The sequence below is a fragment of the Strix aluco genome, chromosome 2 (assembly GCF_031877795.1).
Source record: "Strix aluco isolate bStrAlu1 chromosome 2, bStrAlu1.hap1, whole genome shotgun sequence".
NCBI lineage: Eukaryota > Metazoa > Chordata > Aves > Strigiformes > Strigidae > Strix > Strix aluco.
The window spans coordinates 61,235,509-61,257,623 of record NC_133932.1 but is presented as its reverse complement, the minus strand read 5'-3'; the positions used below and the strand labels follow the sequence as shown (position 1 = coordinate 61,257,623).

The following is a 22,115-nucleotide window of genomic DNA, read 5'->3' as shown; positions in this document are numbered from 1 at the left end:
ATTAAACAAGTATGACAAGAAAATAAAAACATTTCTATTCCCACTTCTATTGATCATAATTCCTAGCAGTTACGTGGAATTTATGAGTACTAAGAAAGTAAATGAGTTACCCAGTTTTACATTTGTCAGAAGTATCTTGAAGAGTAATAGCTAGTGATGTTACTGTTTTCTGTAAAAATGGGTCCAGATATAATGAAAATTATCCATGAGAGACTGCATTCTTTGCGCCTGTCATTCTACTTCTACTGTGATTCTGAAAAATGAAACTGATTTAACCCGCTCATCTATCCCAGCTTTTGTTCTTTTCCTAAGAACCCACTGACCCATCTAATTATCCTGGTCTATATCTCTTCTTATTCACATCACAAGTTTTCTCAGAGATGCAGTGAGCTTATTAATTTATATTTCAGAACTAGAAACCCTTCTTTCAGAAAGGCAGGCTATTTTGATCTAAGTCTAGACAAGATGAAAAATCCATCTTTTCTGGAAATTTTTACTCTATTTATTTTATTTTATGCTTTATTACCCTTGTTATTAAAGCTGATTTCTCATTTGACCTTGTCTGCCTTCAACTGAGGGACATAGGTCAGATAATACCCTCCCTGCTCTTGAGTCTTCAAATCTAGTTCCAGTCTTCACAGGAGACCACACATCATACAATCACCTTTATAACCATTAGAAATGTTGTATTACAACTAGTTAGTTCTCAGCTCTCCCTAACATGCTCTTAATTGCTTTTGTTATGCCTTTTTTTTTTTTCCCCACTGTGCTAACAGCCCTTTAGTTTTAGTACCTTTTGCATTTTTTCTCTTAAAATTTATGACAAAGGACTGTGCTATTCCAGGAAAAATCTACAGGGTCAGACAGAAACTGAACACAGATTTTTTGCCTGGGGTGTAAACTGGCAGGATGCAAGCTGGCTCTGGTCTGGAATTTGATGTAGAGCTGTGCATAAGCAAATACACTTGGCAAATAATTGGGTAACACCTAAGTTTCCCTCTAAGGCACTTTCTCCAGTTGTTCAGTCATTTCCTTGATCCACCCTTACACTTTCCCCAGTTTTACCAATACTTTATGTATGTGTATACATATATGTATGTACACACATTGATATTTTTGCATTGAGTCTGATTTTCAGAGTGTCATTAGAGGCATGTATATTCACAGTTAAGGGTTTTAATGTGCTGCTCATTCTCTTGATTTTGCACAGCACTACACAAAGTATGCATTCTCAATTTCCTTAATCTTAGGGTCATTTGGTTTTTTGATCCAATTTTCTTTTATGGTTGTTTGGGGTTTTTTTTAGGAAAAAGGGGGTTGATGCATACAATTAACGGGAGTACGTAGAAAAAGTGTTAAGGCAAGTCCTTGACTTGCCTTACTTTTGTGCAGCCTATGGGCTATCCCAATTTATTAAGGTTAACAGTGAAATTATTCTAATGTAAAGCAAGCTATTTAACAGGAATGTAATTTGGGGGGTGAGATTTTTTTTCTTTCTTTTCCAGGCCAAACTGTAACCCTGCCAAGTGGAGCCACCTCCCTCTCCCCCCAGAAGCCAACCACTTCCAACAAAACATCAGGAGAGACCATTTTCTAGCCAGCGCTTTGCAGCAACACCATTCATGCAGCTCAGAAGCAGCTGACCAGATTTTTACTGAGCTTTGACAAGTAATGGACCTTGGCATGGGATCAAGCATGAAGAAGATATGAAGCAACTGAAAACCAGTGGAGGTGACAGGGATTCCAGTGGCAAACAAACCAGCATTAGCTGCTGTGGGGAGGTGTCTCAGAGAGCTGCAACAAATTTCAGTTTGGAGTGCCTGGATGATACCTCCTTCCCCACCTGGCCTAGCAAGGTTACAGATACTATTTGTTGGATGTTTTCTTCCTGTGGTGGTTTCTGCACCTGTACTGCAGATGCCCGCCACCCACTCGGGCACGTGTGCCTGCTGCGCTCCCCTGAGCAGCTTCACCCCGCGCTGCCCGCCAGTTCGCCAGGTGCAACGTGGGCCAAGCACCCCACTTCTGCTGCAAAGAACCCTTTGCTTCTTGTGTCAGCAGGTATCAAACACGTCCACAGCCTCCTTTGCCCTTAAGACACCCAAACTGTGGAAGACCAACAGAGGCTGTAGCACAATTCAAACCAACACTTTTCAGAAATACCGTGTTGTTATGAAACACAGCGAGAAACTCATTTTCTAGAAAAATGAATCCTCGTTACATGAAAACTACAAGAAATAGCTATGAAAAGTATGTCAGAGCTGTACTGCAGGGTTTTAGTGGCATTTTCCTTATACTCATTGCCAAAATTAATTCACAAGACTTGCCACAATATGCTGATACAATATAGCTGTAATACTTTAAGCTGTTGTTAGGAATTCAAAACATGACAATCAAAACAGTTCTCTTTATATACGATTAGAACATTTATTTGCTTGTTCGATGCAAAATTAAGTAGTAAAAGCAACCAGAAGCTGGGAAGGCAGCCAAGCAATAAAATTGATTGATTGCCCAAATACATAAAAATCATATCCACAGCTTTCAAACATTCTCTCAAAAGCAGAAAATCATCTCTTCAAGGTTACCACACAACCTGGTTAGACAGGATGGAGAACCTACTGAAGACAAAGTTCGTCTGTAAGGTGTAGCTAATACAATTACTGGTTGCTCAAAATAGCTCGCACCTCCATAAATCTGTCTCTGTTTAAGCTAATTACCAGAAATTATTCAGCAATGTAATTTTTCTTGATTCTTCGATTACATCAGATATATAGTTGTGTTGATGAAAAACATACCAGTCATATAAACCATGTTTTTTTCAGAAAAGATGCATTCTCAGACTTCATAGCACATCAATTTTCTTTTGTTCACACATTACAATCAACGACAAAAGGATCCAGCTTTCAAATTATATCCATTTCTCCTGCACTACCATCATTTTCTCAAAGTCAACATTGTCCAAACCAAGTATAAAACAACTATTTATAGTAATAGCAGAGTATAAATTGCAGAAATGGAACTGAGTTTGGTAAACTCACAGGCAGACTTCCCAGTGAAAGGCTGGTATTTTCAATCTCTAGTTGTCACCGGAGGAATAGGAAGAACTATTTAAAAAGTGGGCAAATAATACGTTACAAATAAAAATATCTGAATTAAGCAAATTAACTGCTATTCTATTGTGGTGGGTTGATCCTGGCTGAACGCCTCTCTATTGCTCCCCTCCTCAGCCGGACAGGGGGGAGAAAATATAACAAGATAAGGACAGGGAAAGATCATTCAGCATTTACCATCATGGGGAAAACAGACTTAACTTGGGGAAATTAGTTTAATTTATTACCAGTCAAATCAGAGAAGGGTAATGAGAAAATAAATCCAAATATTAAAACACCCTCCCCCACCCCTCCCTTCTTTCCGGGTTTAACTTTACTCCCAAATTTCTCTACCCCCTTCCCTCCAAGCAGCACAGAGGAATGGGGAATGGGGGTTGAAGTCAGTTCATCACAAATCTCTGCCACTCCTTCCTCCTCAGGGGGAGGACTCCTCACACTCTTCCCCTGCTCCAGTGTGGGGTCCCTCCCATGGGAGACAGTCCTCCACAAACTTCTCCCACATGGGTCCTTCCCATGAGCTGCAGTTCCTCATGAACTGCTCCAGTGTGGGTCCTTTCCACAGGCTGCAGTTCTTCAGGAACAGACTGCTCTAGCATAGGGTACCTCACGGGGTCACAAGTGCTGCCACCAAACCTGCTCCAGCATGGGCTCCTCTCTCCATGGATCCACAGGTCCTACCAGGAGCCTGCTCCAGTGTGGGCTTCCCACAGCATCACAGTCTCCTTCAGGCATCCACCTGCTCCAGCATGGGGTCCTCTACAGGCTGCAGGTGGAGATCTGCTCCACCGTTAACCTTCATGGGTGCAGGGGCACAGCCTGCCCCACCATGGGCTGCACCAAGGGCTGCAGAGGAATCTCTGCTTTGGTGCCTGCAGGACATCCTCTCCCTCCTTCCTCACTGACCTTGGTGTTTGCAGAGTTGTTTCTCTCACATATTGTCACTCCCTTCTCTGGCTGCAATTACACAGTTGGGTTTTTTCCCCCTTCTTAAATATGTTATCACAGACACACTACCACCATCATTGATGGACTCAGCCTTGGCTGGCAGAGAATCTGTCTTGGAGCTGTCTGACATTGGCTCTGTTGGACATGGGGGAAGCTTCTAGCAGCTTCTCACAGAAGCTACCCCTGTAGCTCACCCACTACCAAAACCTGGCCATGCAACCCAATACACCATTGAAAGAAACCCGAACTAAGAAATCTGAATTCAACCTCAGAGAAGGTGCTGAATACAACGCTCTGCGTTCCAGCCAAAGCCGGGTCAAAAGCTGCTTCTTATCCCCACTGACTGAATCAAGGCCACAGTTGTGCACGCCAAATTCACATTGCTCTTCATTATTATTATGTGTGACAGCTTGAGTTGCTGTGAAGGACCAGAATTCATGGCACATGGCATTCAGGGGGATTCAGTGTCTCACGCTGGGAGGAACTATTGAAAATCTAAGCCATAAATCTGTCTTTGTAGGCTCTGATCAAGAAAAAAATACTGCTGACAGGTCCAAAAAGTTGTAGGAATACTTTTCACAGGAGAAGTTGCTTATGAGACAAAAGGATGTGTCATTCCTCAACCCATATGAATAAAATCTAACAAATATATGGCAATAAATATCTTCAAAGGCTTTTGTAAGTATTAACTAGACAAAATTAATTTCACCAAAACTTCTACTTGACTCTTAAGTGGTTGGTTAAACAAAACAGTCAAATAAACCTCCTACCTGCATGCTTAAACTAGAGAATGGCTTCTGAAATAGATTTGATTCACATTAATTACTTAAAATAATAAAGCATCATGAATTTTACCTATATATATTGAATGGACATTACTCAGCAATCTCTGAATTGTAAGAGTTGCAATAGTCCTTTTGGTTTTCAAATTGTGGTTCAGTTTTCCATATCATTGTAATTACTGCAGCTGCACTGCTGCCAACAAAATCCTAGACTCAGAGCTCTTGGCTATTACAGCACATCTAAGTAATCACCATGGGATACTGGGCTAAACTCAAACAGGTTTCTTTTTTATGAGCTATATACATGAGCAAAAGCTAGAGCATGTTTAAACAAAGCAAATCAATTCAAGTCAAGCCTCTCTACTTAATAGATTCACACAGCTTATTAAGATGAGCAAACATGCCTTAATGAAGAACACCCATCTTCTAAACGAGAGAAATAAGGCCTTGGTTGTGCTATTTAGGCAGGGCATGGCAGGGCATGGCCCCAGTTTCAGGCTGTCTCCATGCTCAGAGAAGCAAATCCACTACAAGATTAGTTCACTGTGGTCTGGTCACTCCTCTACCCATTACTTTTAGTCCTACTCTGCTACTAGTAGACTTGTGGCTATCTGATGACTCCACAGTGGACACATCACCCTTTGCAGGACATCATGAATTGTGGCTGCAGTGACTTCATGTTCAGCTGGGCTTTTCAAATAGACGGCTTCTTTCACTTCCCCTTCTAGAAATCACCAAGTACTTCTGAAGCTCCTAAGATGTAAACAAATACTGGCTCTAAAGGAAGATTTAGAGTAATATCATTAGTTAGTGGAAACTACCACGATCATTTCCTATCAAAAACTCTTCCCTTCATGTATTTTCTTCCCACCCCAGTACAACTTGCAGAAGTTGTCAATAAAAGTTGGTCAACAATTGTGTCATCCTTGGACTGTGCCACCTCAGATGCTACAGGCATTTTCCACTGACTTGTCAGTTGTAGGAAACTACTGCAATGGCTCTAATTTGTCTGTGAGGCAACCATTGCCATGCTATGGCCTGTGAGTGATGAATGCTGCATATAAAAGTTTTTAAAAAATGTACTCCGATGCACAGATTTGGGGGCAACAGTTCCAAACCTCTCCATACTACTCTCCTTAGATTATACCATACTGGGGTATGAATGTAGTCAGGGTATTATGAATTACATTTTTGACAAGACATGCTTGGTCTGTTTTTTCCTTGCATCTTTGCCCCAGTAGTTGTGAGTATGGACAGCACATGCAGCAGAAGTGTAAAAATGCTATCATTTTAATTCGTATCACTTAGAAACCTCTTAACCATGGTAAATTTACACAGATGATTGACTAGAGCTAACTGGAAGGCTCAAAGGTTCCAGAACAGGAATTGATTAGCTGAGAATTTATCACGGGCACTGGGCACGGGTCTGTGGTTCATATACACAGACACACATCACATTCATAAATGAACTACTTAACTCATTATGTAAATTTTTACAGCTAATTACAAAATACATGCTAAGGAGTGCCTCATATTTCAAGGGATTTTGATCTCTATGAAAATTATTAAATATGGAATTGGTAACTAGATTCATTGTTTACCAAAAAATTAAACAGGAAAATATAGGAAAAGGAAAACAATTACTATACAACACTGTGGCTTCATGCAGAATCAACTCAGAATTTCAAATAGAAAATCCAGTTTGCCTAGAGGTTTTCCTGTTTATCGTCTTTTTAAAAATGGCTATCTGACATCATCATTTACTGTGCACAGTACATCTTGCAGTCATTCATATTCCCTCTCTGGTTGTGTCACCTCTCTAACCAAACAACCTGAAAATATATTATTATGTATGAAGAGAATTCAGATAGAGAAAATGCCAATATAAAGTGGTATTAAATGACATTAGAAAGCTCACCAACATTACCAAACAGATTAAATTAGCATTTCTCCACAACATTAAGGCTCTGTCACGGAATGCAGCTCACAGTACATGCCTTTCTCTATCTTTTATTCAAATGAACTCTGGGATTTTCCTTGCTTTGTGGCTTTATCCTAATGGAGAATTATGATGGAGCAGCCAGTTGTTGCCCAGGTAATATCACTCACAGGAGTCCTGAACCCCACCAGACAACCAAAATATACATTGCATAAATAATGTGGTATCTGCCACATGAATGACTGGTTCTGTCATGCACAGAAATATTTTAATACTTTATTTTCTTTTCCCCTCATCAGTCAAGAGATATGCTCTTGAGCTGCAGATACTTGCGGGTTTGTGGTTAGAGCAGTATTTCATCACGATCTACTACATGTAATACATCCATAGGCCATGAAAAGAGAACTTTTCAGGTACACATGGGTTGAATTCTGCAACAAGCTGCAGAGGTGCTATGTATTACCTAAGGCACAAATGCAGGTTCAATCTATTTTATTGAAACAGAGACATGTCACACCATAGCACTGCAGTATCTTCTGATTCAAGCATTTTAATACAGTGTTTAAATACAGTTGTTATCACTTGAAGTACCATGTTTTTACATGATATATGTTTTCATTTAGGCCCCCCACCTTCAAGAAGATTTGAAGGGAAAAGTAGCTTTTTCCTCACTGAGAGAAGTATACATCAGTAAGCTTAATGCCATTTCCTACTGACATGTTTCTTCTTGGCTGGCTTTTTTTCCTATTGTGACTTACATTTCCTCTTCAGACAGGAACTTCTATGCAACTTCCTTTATGATTTTGTGCAATATTAGCATCATTAAAGAAATACAGGTTCACAGACAGAAGAACTCACTTATCTGTTTCCAGACATTTCATGCAAAACACCATCTTCTCTCTAATGAAAACACATAAGCTGGAATATCAGTTTGTCTTACATGTTCCCCAGGTCAGATCTTCTCCACATTTCTACCTGTAGTGGTAGGGTGTTCTTTCAGAACAAGCATTTCAACACGGTACAGTTAGTGTATCACATCTGAACCACAAAGCCTGCATTTCTGGCATACTGGAATTTCTTTCATAACATAAACTCCAAGCTCTCACTAACATGAGTGTTTTGATGCTTTATGATGGGGAAAAAAATAATTTAAAAGCTCTATGTTATAAATTTTCATTATTTTATAAATTTTCAGTGACATCAGGTGATCTACCCCCTTGGTACTGAGTTTCCATAAGTAAGATCAGTAGAGAAGTAGCCTGCATGATCAGCAGTATTTACAAAGCAAAGCACAAACTAGTTCAGTATCACATACATAACAGTCCTGCAGCGATGCATATGGAGCTTGATATTCTTTGTGCTGAAGTCAATAACTAAAAGTACATTTACTTCAGTGGGAGGCTTTAGAAAAACAAAATAAAAAAGGAAGGATAATGATCAAGACCATTGAAATCACAGGGGAAGTTGTGCATATTGACCTAGACTAAGGCTAGGTAACATAACATGATGTAAGAAAAGAGGGCTTAAGGAGAGAGAGAGTTGGATAGGAGGCCATCAAGCAGGCAGATGGAAGAAGAGATCAGGGGAATTAACAGAAGAATTTATATCACAAAAGCTTAGAGGCAAATATGATCAGAAATGTTGGGGGAAAAAAAGATAATGGTGATGGTCAGCAATTCAGACAAGCTGAAAGCAAGATAAAGCAAGATAAAGACTTGGAGATGAAATAATTGATATCTGAAGCAGGTGTAAACACAAGAAAAAAAAAACAAAACAAAACAAAACAAAAAACCCAAGAGAAGTTTCCCATATCACCCAATTCCTAAGCAGAATACTTCTGACTCTCTTAGGAATGTCGAAGTGTTGAATGAAGCTTCTAGGATATCTGTAAATTTTTTAGATATAACTGTACCTCTTGAATGTAGCCAAATCAGAATGAAACTGATAAAAAAATCCAAAAATAAGATAGAAAAAAAGATAATTTGGAAGAGCTTTTGGAACAAAGCCTCCTGCTGAAAGACATGAAACAGAGCATGGAGAAACATTTAGCAGATAATGTTTCTGCAGGTTTCCAATAGTCTGTTTGAGAGCAGTCAAGATGTTTTGCCACTCTATCTCGTCAGTCAGTCATGTGAGACTGAGAATGAGGAATTCGATCAACTGGAAGCACAAAAAAGGACCAGAAGGAACTTTACTGACAACAACAAAAAATTAGATTAAAAGAGCTGAAAAATTGCATCAAGTGCCTTCTTCAGAACTGTAACAGGGGAAGAAGAGCTGCTGGGGAGACAAGAGAAAAACAGAAGGTTTGTGTTGTGGACTAACAAGGACAAGAAATGAAGAATGCACTCAGATTAGTCTCCTATTAAGAAGTATCACCACAGGTCTACTGTGTATGGTTTCATCAAGAGGAAGCATCAACATTGATCAATACATAGCATTTCCTTTAGGAAGGGAGAATAAAAGTATCTTTGCTCTGGGGAGAGAAGCATTAGTATCTTCAGTGAGAATGGCATAGACTGACATCTGCCTTTCAATGTCCTTTGGAGAGTTGAAAAGATGAAGTGTCTCTAGGAAGCTGAAAGTGGGGAGTAGGAAGTAGGAATTTGAACTAAGAATTAACACAGAAGCAGCTAGAGGAAGCCATACAAGTGAAGGCTATATGACTGCCCCACTCAGAGATAATTCACAAGACATAATCCAGTGACTATGAAGCAGAAACACTTACAGTGCTTTAGATTTAAAATAAATGACAGTGGAGTTGTCTTTATTGGTGCTGAAAATTCTGTGGGCTTATAGTTACTTTTGCATGGCATTTCTGCATGTTTGCAGAGCTCTGAGCTGCATTCTGCATTGTGTCTGCAAGCACAATCAATAATTCTTGATATGTGCAATATGAATGGGATTCAAATACCTACAACAATCACCTCCTCTTTAGCTGCAGGAAATGTTTCAAGAAAACAAAAGTGAGGTAAAGTAGAGCACAGGAGTGATTAGATCATTTAGAGAAAGTATTTTTGCCTTACTTGGTAAAACCTATTTTCTTGATGCTGCCCAAAAGGGTAAGAAGAGGGCTGAGTCAGTGAGCAATTCTGTTTCTAGAACAAACTATTTCAAATTGGTAAATATCCTTGACAGAGAAAAATTATTAGTAAATTATATTTTAAAATATTACCTTGAATATTTAAGCATATGCCCCAATAATCTGAGATTAAATGATTCAGCTATCAAGGTGTTATTGATCTTGAGTAAGGATTCTAAAGTTTAATCAGACTACCTGAATTATACTTTACTATCAAATTATACTGCTTTTACAAAACATACGAAGTTTAAAGTAAAACCATACCTTTGTTACGATTCCATTAATGTTAGTGCTAATTTTGGCAGTGCTACAACACATAACTAAAAGGATTTGATTAAATGTAATGTATGGCACAACTAGTAAAGAAAATTCACCAGCACAGGTACTCCTAAAAATATATCCAGTGGGGCAAATAAGAGATTTTAGTTTGCTTTTAACTCTCCTTTGTAGATAATACAGTATATTGTCCATATGCTCTTCTATTGAAAATTTACTCTTATTTCAGCTTGTCTCTTTTGTTGAAATATGAAGCTCTCTTCTGTCAGTCACATTCAATCAGTCTACTCACATTGACTTTATGAAGAGAAAAGTATCATTCAAGCAATTTGGACACTGAGTACATAATTTGAAAAAGAGAGAGCAGACTTCCTGAATTAATGTTTTTCCTTTCATCTTCATACAAGAGTGCTATTGTCATATATACAGGGTATTCAAGGACAGAGTCATCCCTAATCTAATACTGTATTGGGAATATTTGGTATTAATTATTAATTGAATCATTTAGTTATGTAAAAGGAATAATGCACACATAGGCCATCCTTTTGATCCACAGACCTTGCACACAATACATGAGAGATTTCTCCAAGGCTGAATTTTCAGGGTCCATGTATTACCAGAATAAGAAAAGGAAGGAAAGAAGCTAGAGGCATTTGAAGAGCATGACAGCTCAGAGAAATAATCTGCAGACCATCTATATGACACAGCTCGAATAAGTCCAGGAGTGCTCACCCAGCTGCAGCCTAAGGGATCTGCTGTGCAGCCAGCTGCTGCTGCTATTTGACATCCGGGATCTGTAACTGGCATTGGAAAAAAAAGAAAAAAAAAAGGAAAAAAAGAAGGGGAAAAAAAAAAAAAAAAAGAGGGGGAAAAGAATTAAAAGAGTTATGTGAGGTTAACAGCAACAACAAAGTATCTCTCTCTACCCCAGCACTAGAAGTATTTCTAAAGAAAGAAATTTTGTTGCAGGCAAAAATGAAGATGGAGCCCCTGTGTGCTGCATGGACACTTTGCACAAATGAAAACAAGCCCTGGCAAAGGAGTGTAACACAATGAAACTATTAGAGAAACACACTAATATTGCAAAAGCAGCACCATATGCCTATATCTGACCAGCAGTTTTGTTACTTACTGCTCCACTTGCAGACTGCTATGGCTAATTCATGCCGTGGGGATGAGTGCCTGACTTTTAAGTCTGATTCAATGGTCTCAAGCATTATGCCAAGGGAATCCAATTCTCCACTTGCAGAAGACCTCAGCGTGATTTCTTCTGCCCACTCACCAGTGTTTACTGGGCATGGAGAGAAGTGCAAAGTGACTTTCCTGAGAATACACAGTGTGCTATCAGCAGAGCTAGGGAAGATAAAACCAGCCTGCCAAGGAAATGTCCCTTGCACAAAAGCGTGGATCCTCCTACCACACCAGAGACCAGGTGTTCGTCATACACATAGTAATGGTTACTCATGTTTTCTGGGTTTCACTGTTTTGCAAATCTCTATGAAATACAATAAAACCATCAGTCAGTACTTCCAGATTACTGCACTGAGCTGCTAACAGGTTCCCTTTCTATGGGTTGTGCACTTTATCAAAGGTTACTCTATATGTCTAAATAGTTTCTCATCCTCATATGACCCCCCCTTCCTGTCATGACTGAGAGCATTTGAGATATGAGTGATTCAGATATGTCTGACACAAACTCCAAAAGCTTTACTAAGTATAATTTTACAGAAGCAAATTGCCTGCTTCTCTGAGCTGGATCAGCAATGTTTCCCCTTGTCAACCCACAATGCTAGTGAAGCTTTGAACAGCTGCAGTCACTCTCTGAGAGAGAGACCTCGCTAGGAAAGATCATGGGTGGAAAAAAGACTGCTGTGTCCATGCACGTGTTTCTGTGGCAGTTTCTATATTTACATTTTTGGGAAACTAACTCTGGGCCATATTTTGTCACTCCTATTCACAGTGAAGTGTATCTCACTGCACAAATAGTCCCGAGGGGCTACACTGAGGCAATCTGGATCATGCTGAACAGCTCCTTCCACTGTGAGCAATTTATTTTTCTGTCTGGCTTAAAGATGGCTTCAGCTGAACTATTCGTAGATGAAGGCAGTGTTCATGGTGGTGGCAGACTGCGACCTTTACATAGGGAAAAACACTTCTGCAAAGGGTCCTCTGTTCATGGAAGAGGAAAATGGCACTGCTGTGAGCTTGGAGCATCTGCATGAAATAGGGAGTGAGAAAGGTGAGGCACGTCTGCATTACACTGATGCTGCTCATAGGCACCTCATCAGCAAGTATATACAGTGCTGTGCAAATCTCTGTACAACAGACAAAACTTACATTTCAGGCAATGAAGACTTGGCCTTTGCTCTTGGCATCAGGCAACTTACAGTGTTACACTAGCCTGGAAATTACATTTCTGGAAGTTACAGAACTGACAGCTGTATCTAACAGATATAGATGTTGATACTGAGTACACATACTAGAAGTGTGTTTCTGAACGCAGCTTTGATGCTGGAGCCATGGCTATCACCCCAGAAGTCTTTCACAGAGGTCAGAGCTCTTCCTGAGGCAGTAAGGAAAATCCCACTGCATGAAGCAAACACACAATATATTGATACATAAGGTATGACTAGGCATATTCATAGATAAGAGGTACATGAACAGATCAACCACAAAAGTAACTCTTGAAATTTTTACCTTTCCTCTTCAGTTTACCTACAAGCAGTTCTCCAAAGTCCAATATAGAAAAGTACCTCATTGAAGAATAGCTATTTGGCACAACCAGAAGGCAGTTTGTGAGCCCAAAGATTTTACTGTGTCTGTAGCTTAAACAACGATACACACGCAGAGGAGAGGAAAAGGGGAAAGTTATCAGTTGTTCATGCTTGGCCTTGAGACACAACCATCAAACGTAAAATTTTGGAGCTTCAATGCAGGTATTAACTCCCAGATCATGTATCCTGGCACACTGACACCTACCAACATCACAGAGAAAAGAAAAGGTTCTCCACTCACTCATTTCAGAAGCCCCATGGGGAGCTAAAGTGTTCACCAGAAATGGAGAGAAGTGTAAAACACACTGTGTAATTCCAATACGTTCAGGGAAAAAAAATCCCAGAACCCACTGATGTGTTCCTGTTACAGAGATTTAAAACTCAAAAATATAGAAAAACTCTGATGGGTCTTTATGTAGACCATTTACTCCATAAACAGCACAACTGATTTCATGCCCTTTACTGTTTCTTTCAGCGATCCAAGCTCCCCTCACCCCTCAAATAAAACAGAAACTAAAAAAAGAAAAAAAATCTTAACATTGCAAATGTCAAGCCTGCCTTTCTGTGCCTGTGATGAATGATGCTCATGCTCTGGAGGACCCAACAGTGTTACCACCAGAGAAACCCATTATCTCTCTTCCTGTGAATGATGGCTGTGTTTAATTTGGGTTCATATCCTGGCTGACACATCTGAGTCCCTAAAATTTCACCCAGGCCCAGAGGATAAATGACTGAATGAGGGCTGGCATGTAACACACATGAATAGGAAAATTCTTCAGATTTGGGATGGTAAAAAGTTTGCCTGGATGGTTTTGGGTTGGGGCGGGGGAGGTGGTAAACAGAACCTTGAACCAGATTGTGGCTTTTCTCTTGTGGGTCCTCATACATTCCAGCCCAATGGGCTAAATGGATCAACACACAGGATCAATGCCTTAAAAAGCATAAGGAGGGGGAGCTAAGCAGAATTCTTTTTCTCAGAGTTACCCATGGCTAATGGCTTTGTTGGACTGAGGCCAGCTACCATAACATACATATCTCTTGAGTTTATCTAGATGTGGTAGGTGTATTATTTGTTAAATTATTCTCTCCCTTATCTCATGTGGAAAAAAAAAAAAAAGAAAAAAAGAATATAAATGTTCTCTTACTACAGACACAAATTATTTTTCAGCAGGTTGAAACGCTTCAACATATATCTTCCTGGGAGGTTTTAAACTGTTGTTGCACTAATTTCACCAAACACTTGTCTTCCCTGTAAAAGAATAAATTATGCATGGCAGCAAAGGAACAGAAAGGGAGGTGATCTCAGTTAACTACAGAATCACAGAATTACAGAATCATCAAGGTTGGAAGAGACCTTGAAGATCACCTAGTCCAACCATTAACCTAACACTGACAGTTCCCAACTACACCATATCCCTCAGCGCTACATCAACCCGACTCTTAAACACCTCCAGGGATGGGGACTCCACCACTTCCCTGGGAAGCCCATTCCAATGCCTAAAAAAATATGGAACGCTTCACAAATTTGCATATCATCCTTGCACAGGGGACATGCTAATCTTCTCTGTATCGTTCCAATTTTAGTATATGTGCTGCCTAGATCCAGCCAGTCATTTATGCTTCCCTCCTTAAAACAGGTGTTTGAGGTGGAGAAAACTGTGTTTTAGATGTGCCAGTCTCTCTCTTGTCACTAGTGAAGGTGTTTGGATGAAGAGCTTGGAGGACCCGAATAACTTTGAAATGGCTGAGACTGGCTACATGAGTCGCACAGTGCCAGGGAGCACCAGACAGCAGGAGAAGAGCCCAAGTTCAAGACCCTAACCTCATCCTCACCAGCAGTACCAATTGCCAGTTTCTCTGTTTCTTTGTGGCCTGCCAAAGGACACTCCAATTCCCCAGGACCAGGTCTGGTGAGTCTCATCTAACAGTCAGCTGCAGTAAATGCATGCAAGACCCAGCAACACAGAGGAGCTACTTTCAGCATGGTGGGTCGCTGCCCAAATCGAGCAGGAGGAGGTCTGGCCTATCAGTTATTGCTGCTTCCCACAGCTTTTCCCATCATCTCCCAGCCACCAGTGGTTTAAAGATGCTAACTGCCCAAGCTATGCCTCAGAGACATTTCATCAAGCGAGAAGACCACAAGTTACCCAACACAGCACACAAAGGCTTTCTCAGTCACTGAGTTTAAGCAATAGTGTAGATGATGCTAGACAGACTGAACCACAGCATGCCCAGCACTAGCTATCCCAAAGGACGGTTTCTCATGAAGAAGATCTCATCCTGAGCGATGTAAGGCCTTATTTCTTTCAGGGAATAAAAATTGCATGAAGTATGCTTGAGGTCCTTCCTTGCAAAAGGATCTGTGCTAAGTGAATGGGGTAGAGTCTGGGGACAAGATCCACACTATTTGTCTCCCGATATCTTTGGAACAAAAATACCTGAAAGCTGTATCTGGAAGATCTTGCTTATAGTTTTTACACCAGATGAGACTGAGGTTTTGATGCAGAAGGGTGGATGAGATGCTTTCTACAAGTCTCTGGAATATATATATCTATCTAGAACCACCTTGCTGTCTCTAGAAAACTCCAACTCTCATAACACTGAAATATGATTATTTTTTTTCTCCCTTGAGCACCAACTTAAAATTTCAGACAATCAAAGATCTCAATAATATTTCATGTATCATATATTAATCATATTTATTCTACCCTGTTTCCTGTGGAATAATTAAAAAAAACCCCCATGTTTCTAATGGATTGGACTTGATGACCCCTTCTAATTCAAGTAATTTGGTGGGAGCATGCTACAGATTTCCCTAATTACCCAGACCTTAGTAGAACTTAGCCTTCCAAAGTATCCAGACTTCCTCCCTGCAAAAACAAAGGTGTTGGTCAGCATTGATGTGTGCCTCTGTCTCACCTTGTTACAGGGTGAGGATGCCACCAGTCAGAAGCACCTCCTAGGTCAATTAGTTTACACATAGCTCTCCAAAAACAATTGGGACATTATATTTCTCAGCCTCAAAAAGACCATGTGAATATATCACCCAAAGTCATGACACCAGCAGGTATTATGTGACAGGCACCTTAACTGAGTCTAATACAGTCTAAATATTTCTAAATAGGTCCAAAGCTCTTTGATCTGAGGGATAAAAGAACAACATGTTTCACAAATGGAAGTTAGGCACTTCAAAAAGCTGAAGTTAGGCCTGGCAACAGCAGGCAAATTTTTAATAGTGGTAACAAATAACCACTTAATAATGCACGTGATAGATTCTTCCTAAACTGCATCAGACAGAGTTTTGGGGCTTCTTTTTCTCTTCCCATAAAGTTGTGCTGAAAGGTCTGCTGATCAACCTATCTTACATCTCATGGGGTTCAACTTTTTCAGTATGTTGGATGATTTTTTTTTTGCTTAAATACCCTTAAAATGTATTAGTCTGTACGTAGTTATGTGAAAGTTGAAACAGCCCAAATTATGCATTTGTTATGAAACTATTTAACTGACACACCTGCATTTTCTTCCCACTCTTTGCTGGTGCCCATTTTTTCCCTCCTACACAGCTGTACCCATTGGTCTCTTATGACACTTGTCTCTACACTGCTCAATATCCTGTCATGATTTATCCCTACTCATTAGGTATTGATGAGTGGAAAAGCAACAAAAACATAGCTAAACCCCCACTTCTGTCATTATATATATTTTAACATCTCACAGCTTATGTCTGGTCTATTACTACTGCACAGTTTGAAAGACTGCTTAGAAACTACATTTGAGTTAAAAATCAAACCATTATTTAGGTAAGTGTCTGTACTTTTCCCTCTGTGTGTGGCATTGGAGGGAGCATACATAAGGACATAGAAGCTCTAAAGCATGTTAAAGACTCTTATTTCCTATTCCCTCCAGACCCCTTGCTCTTTCTGCAAATCTGAAGGAAACAAGGCAGGGAAGAATACATTTTCTGGGGCACGGGGTCTGCGTAGAAACATTGCATCTTTGGTCTGAAGCCACACTACAAAGAAGTGGGCACTGTTCAAACATGGCAAAGACGATTAATATGCTGCAACGTCTTAGGCAGAAGAGCTTATCCTACAGGTGGATCAAGGAGTCCAGGTGTTTGGAAAGCTGTCCCCTGACTCCTCCAAGGATTGCAAAACCACATACTATTTTTGGAGCTTTTTCAAACCACTGTGTTAAAACACCTGGGCTCTCTCAGCTCCTTCTGCTAGATATTGCCATGGGGGAGTATTACATATTTCTTATGCATGCCTTGATATAATTCAGAAAAATAAGTGATCAATGACAATGTGAGAGCCAGGCATTCTCAATTAAGATCATATCAGCTCACAAACAAGTATTTTTTTTTTCTTTTATTCCTGCCAATTCTTAATTAAAACAGGTAAGTAAATACATAAGACTGCTGAAATTGAATTTGGAAAGGCTGAAATTCCCAAAGACAAGCAGTTATTGACATGTTACTGAAGAAACAAAATATTATTCACTTTATGAATCTCTACTTTTGGCTTACGTAAGAAAAGATTAATTTCTAGCCAAAATAAATCTTGATTTATAGTTCTCCCCGAGTCACTTAGTGAAATGAAGCTTTTAGATCTTCACTGTAACAATAAACAGTGCGTTTTAAAAAAAAAAAAAGTCCAAAGCATACTCATGAATTCAGAGACTAAACTACTGTAATTAAAAAGTCCAGCCTTTGCTCATCTTTATAAATGGTTCCTGTATCTTATCCACCCTTCTCCTCTGCTTTCTGAGACTCACAGAATGCACCAGGACACTGAAGTGACCTTTTAGTCAACAATTTAAATCACTCTTGAGAATGAATATAGAAATTCAATACAAACTACTGTTTATTTATCATACTAATAAAGGTGAAGGATCTGTGTTTATACAGTTAATGTGTCCAATATAGCCAGCAGCAAGCACTCCAGCTGCAGCTGGCATCCCAGTCATCTTTTGGCTATTGCTAGCTCTTCCACCATTACTGCTCCTCAAGGCTTGGATCTGTTTCTCAGAATTCTCCCTTGTGAGATAAAAATCACATGTCCAATGAAAGAGCAACTCAAAAATCTTGCATTTATCTAGCATTCTATGTTCATGCTAGTATCTGCATCCCTTTTAGTTCAATCTATCAACATATCACAGTATTCACAAATGCCTTTATAAAGCCTTTCAGATGTTCTTGCTAGCAACTCATGTTTCCCTGATGCCCTTTCCTACTCCAACAAAAAGGTAAAAAAAATCCTAATGTATCCATCTTTTTCCTACATATTTCCTTACTGCATTCACTTAAAATTAGCTTCACTTTCCAGACAAAGTTTCTGATCAGTCAACACAGCGTTCCCATTGCTCTGTGTGCAACCACTTGCTCTTCCATCTTCACGGTGGACTTGACACCCACACACAGAGGTAGGTAATACACAGGAGTGCTCCTGAATAAAATACCCTCTGTCCAAAGATGCTATATAGCAGCAGCTTGCATCCTAGCATGCTGACTTCTTGGTACCTTCAGCATCTTGCTTGTGCAACCTGCAAGCTTCATTCTTCAGTTCCACAAAGTTCAGTACAACTGCTATCATAAGATGGGGTTGATTTGAGGCAAAGGCACTAGACATTTTCAAATCATGCTTGCCTATTTTATTTAAGCATTTGCTGTTCTGCACACGCACCACTGAAAAACAACAAAACAAAACCAGCCCAGGTTTTCAGTTTTGTTTGGGCCCCAAGGAGAACCCTTCCCTATGCACCTGAGTCTAAGGTCTGACTAATGGCTCTGTTCATCAGGAGCAGAGTCATTGCCTCTGCCTGATGCCAGGTCTGAGCACTCTCAAGAGAACCATATAGTGGTTCATTTGCTTTGTACCCAAACAAGTGGTAGGTGCCAGGTGTTATGAATTTTCTCTAAAACAGGCTGAATAGACAGGTGGTGAAAGTTGCTGACAACACAGGAACATTTAGCTTAATCAAGGCTTAGAAGGATCATTAGGAATTTCCTGAAAGACCAAGCAAATTAGGCAACACTTAACAAAGGAATGGTTGCAGATATGTGCAAAGTGTTGGACTAGAGCAGAGAAAAATAAACAACATTCTGGATGAGTGTGAGCTCTTCAAAATAAGAAGCTTATCAAAGGAAGGACTGCAAAATGCCTGCAGCTGGGTGGGGGGTATAGTATAAAGCAGCTAAAATCTTTGACTTCTTGTCCTTAACTACCATGCATAAAAGACAACAGCAGTTATAGAGACTAATTTTGGCTTGAATTCATCCTTAATACAGAAAAGCCTGGTTCAGACTCATTGCACTGGGAATGCAAGATACAGATTTCAGCTCTTTGCCAGGCAAAGTATAGACAAAAGGTGACTCAATTCACCTAATGGCCAACCTTTACAGGCTACTCTTGCTGCAAATTGGAGCCCAGTGCTGCAGTGTTTTCTAAGCAGTCAGACTGATTAGCATATATGAACTCTAGCATACACAGAAATCACTGTTCAGCACTATGCAGGCTAAGTAAGGGTTCAGAAGCCTTCAATAAAATCCTTGCAATTAACTGTAAATTCATTGAAAGCAAAAATATTACAAGGTACAAAATTTAAAATGTGTAGCCGAATTACAGTTCTTATTGACTGAAGAAACAGAGAAATTTAGTGTGGGGGTTTTTTTAGTAATAAGTGCATACATGGATGGGAACAGCACCTGCATACACACCTATTGTGATTCAGATTTGAAGGGCCATGAGACTCTATGCCTCCCAGCACAAGTTGATGGCCAACTGGGATCAAAATTCTGGCCTTCCTAGGCTACCTCCAAGTAATTGTCCAGGTGAATTGTTGGAATTGTCACTTCACTGGTAAATCTGGGGAAAGCCTCTAATTAAGGCAGTACACTGAAAGAAACAGAAATATATTGTACTGTTCAAAATTACGAGGTAGAATCCCTGATTGTGTTCAAGTCAATGGGAAGTTTACCATTGTTTTCAAGAGGAGATGGAATTACAGCCCCAAACCCCATTATTTAGAAGGCTATAATACTTCCAAAAAAAGGGTTAGAAATATTTAGGTGCAATAATGAAGTAGCTTTGTGGTTCATGTTTATTGAATGTAATCGTACAAACTGTTAGGTGCAGAATCCTTGACATTTCTTCTCAGTCTTGCATAAACACTAAGTTCTGCTCTGGCCATATTATTATATTTATCTTTCTTTAATGCTCACTTTTTAAGGAGGTGATTTTGAGTTGCTTGGCCTCTAGCAGGGACAGATACAGGTCAACTAAAAAAAATGTCAAGAAAGGAATGGTAACATTAAGGAATTTTTTTCATTCTGTCTTCTTAAAGCTCCAGTGTGGTTTAACAGGTTTCTACCTGCTTGCTGTTCATGTTCCACCATAAAACCACCAAAAGAACTTCCAGAATTTTAATAATGCTTGAGAACTGGGTCAATATATGCTGATAGAAGCACTTCAAATGCATACAACAGCACCTGCCACAGAAGAGCGGGGGGAAGAATGAACAGGGCTTCAAAAATTCAGTAGTGGTGATCCATAATGCCCTTTCAACTTCCGATTTTACAAAATACATTGAGTGGTGTGAGCCTCTAGTCCCTGGGTAGCAGGGGGAACCTCTGTGTCTCCATGCCATGGCACAGAGCCACAATGGCCTTCAGAGGTCCTTCTCTCCTGAGCAAGGCTTGTGCCCTCACCTGCCAGTCCTCTGCTCTTTTAAGATGCTTCAGACTTTCTTAGAGCTGGGAGACCCTCTACCTAAACCGACAGCCTTTGTCATCAGCTGTTAAGGTAGCCACCTGGCTGCGTGTGGAGTAGGCACTGCTGTCCATCAGCATTTCCCCAACAGCTGGCAGAGTGCAAGGCACACACTCTCACACAGCAATCTCTGCAGAGTGCTACTCCTCCAAGCACAGGCAGCACACCCAGGGCTCAGGGGCTTAAAAACGTGAGACCCTCCAGCCAAGCCGGCCTCCCTGCCTCTGCTTTCTTGCAGTATTACTCAAGGGCTCTCCTTGCTAACCTAGAGAAGGAGGCAATGCCTGACTGTATCAGTGCTGGTCCAGTCAGACAGCAAGGAATGAGCGAAGAGCTCTCATACCAAAGACAAAAGAGATCCACGTTGACAAGGAACTGGTTGGGGGCAGTGAAGAAAAGACATAGATGGATAACTTGAGATTAAGTTCATATCTTTAAATTGCTGTGTCTACCCACTGACACCTATTTCTGCCTTGCCTTTGGCAGTCAAACTTAGAATCTGCAGTTCTGAGATATATGAAAAGGAAGCCAAAACCAGTTAGAAACACATACAATTGAGACTTGAGAAGAAAGGTTTGGGAAAGGGCAGAGGACAGTTCAGTGGGAATAAAGAAGCCAGGGAGACATTGGGACAAAGAGGGCAGGAGCACAGGAAGAGAGAGAAATCCATCAGGAGTTATTTCATCCCATTCAGAGAAAATTAGCTTAATGATTCAGTCATTCTTTTTCTGGTTTTCAGCTGAATAACAATGGAAGCTATCTTTTAGGCTTTTCCCAAGGCTAGCATGATACCTCTTCCTAGGACACAAACTGGACATAACATGTCACTCTTACTTTGTGTTTTTTAATTTGACAGCTTTGAAACTAATTCAACAGAATAGTTGCCAGAGAAAAGATATCATGCAATACAGATGATCCGTGTGTACTCTTCCAATTCTATATAAAAATCAATGAAGGAGCTTGTTTTTCCTGGTTGGGCAGTAGGTTTATCTCTCCATCTCAGAAGCCAGCTAAAGAGAAACTAAATAAAACAGCATACTGGATGAAATGTGCAGAATAGCAAATCACACTGTTCCTTTAAAAAAAGTCCAATTTTTCTGACTATTCAAGCACCATTAACCTGGGATCATTTTTAAAATTGAAAATGAAAAGGCACAATAAAAGTACAGGCTGTTCCCATTGATACTTACTGCTTGCTTGCGGTATGCAAAACAGAGAATATAAAGCAACTCCTATGAGAACACGAATATCATCTTAAACAGAGTATGAAACAGCAAGATGTGTGTTACAAAGTTATATTTTCTATTCTTTAAAAAAAATTTAAGAGAGAGACAGACAGGGATGGGGAAGGAGAGAGATAGTAAGGAAAGGAGGGAAAGGGGGAGAGGAAAAGAGAAAGGGAGAAGAGGGAGAGAGACACAGATGGAAATACAATTAT

General features: G+C 40.0%; 1 protein-coding gene and 1 non-coding gene across 6 annotated transcripts in view; both read right to left on the bottom strand.

The window, feature by feature from the left end:
• Positions 1–22,115, bottom strand: part of DHRSX (dehydrogenase/reductase X-linked) — a 173,797-nt gene that overhangs the window by 89,675 nt on the left and 62,007 nt on the right. The gene's annotated exons all lie outside the window — the stretch shown is intronic.
• Positions 14,410–14,516, bottom strand: LOC141920375 (U6 spliceosomal RNA). Its single transcript, XR_012622318.1, has one exon. It is a non-coding gene; the product is annotated as a U6 spliceosomal RNA (small nuclear RNA).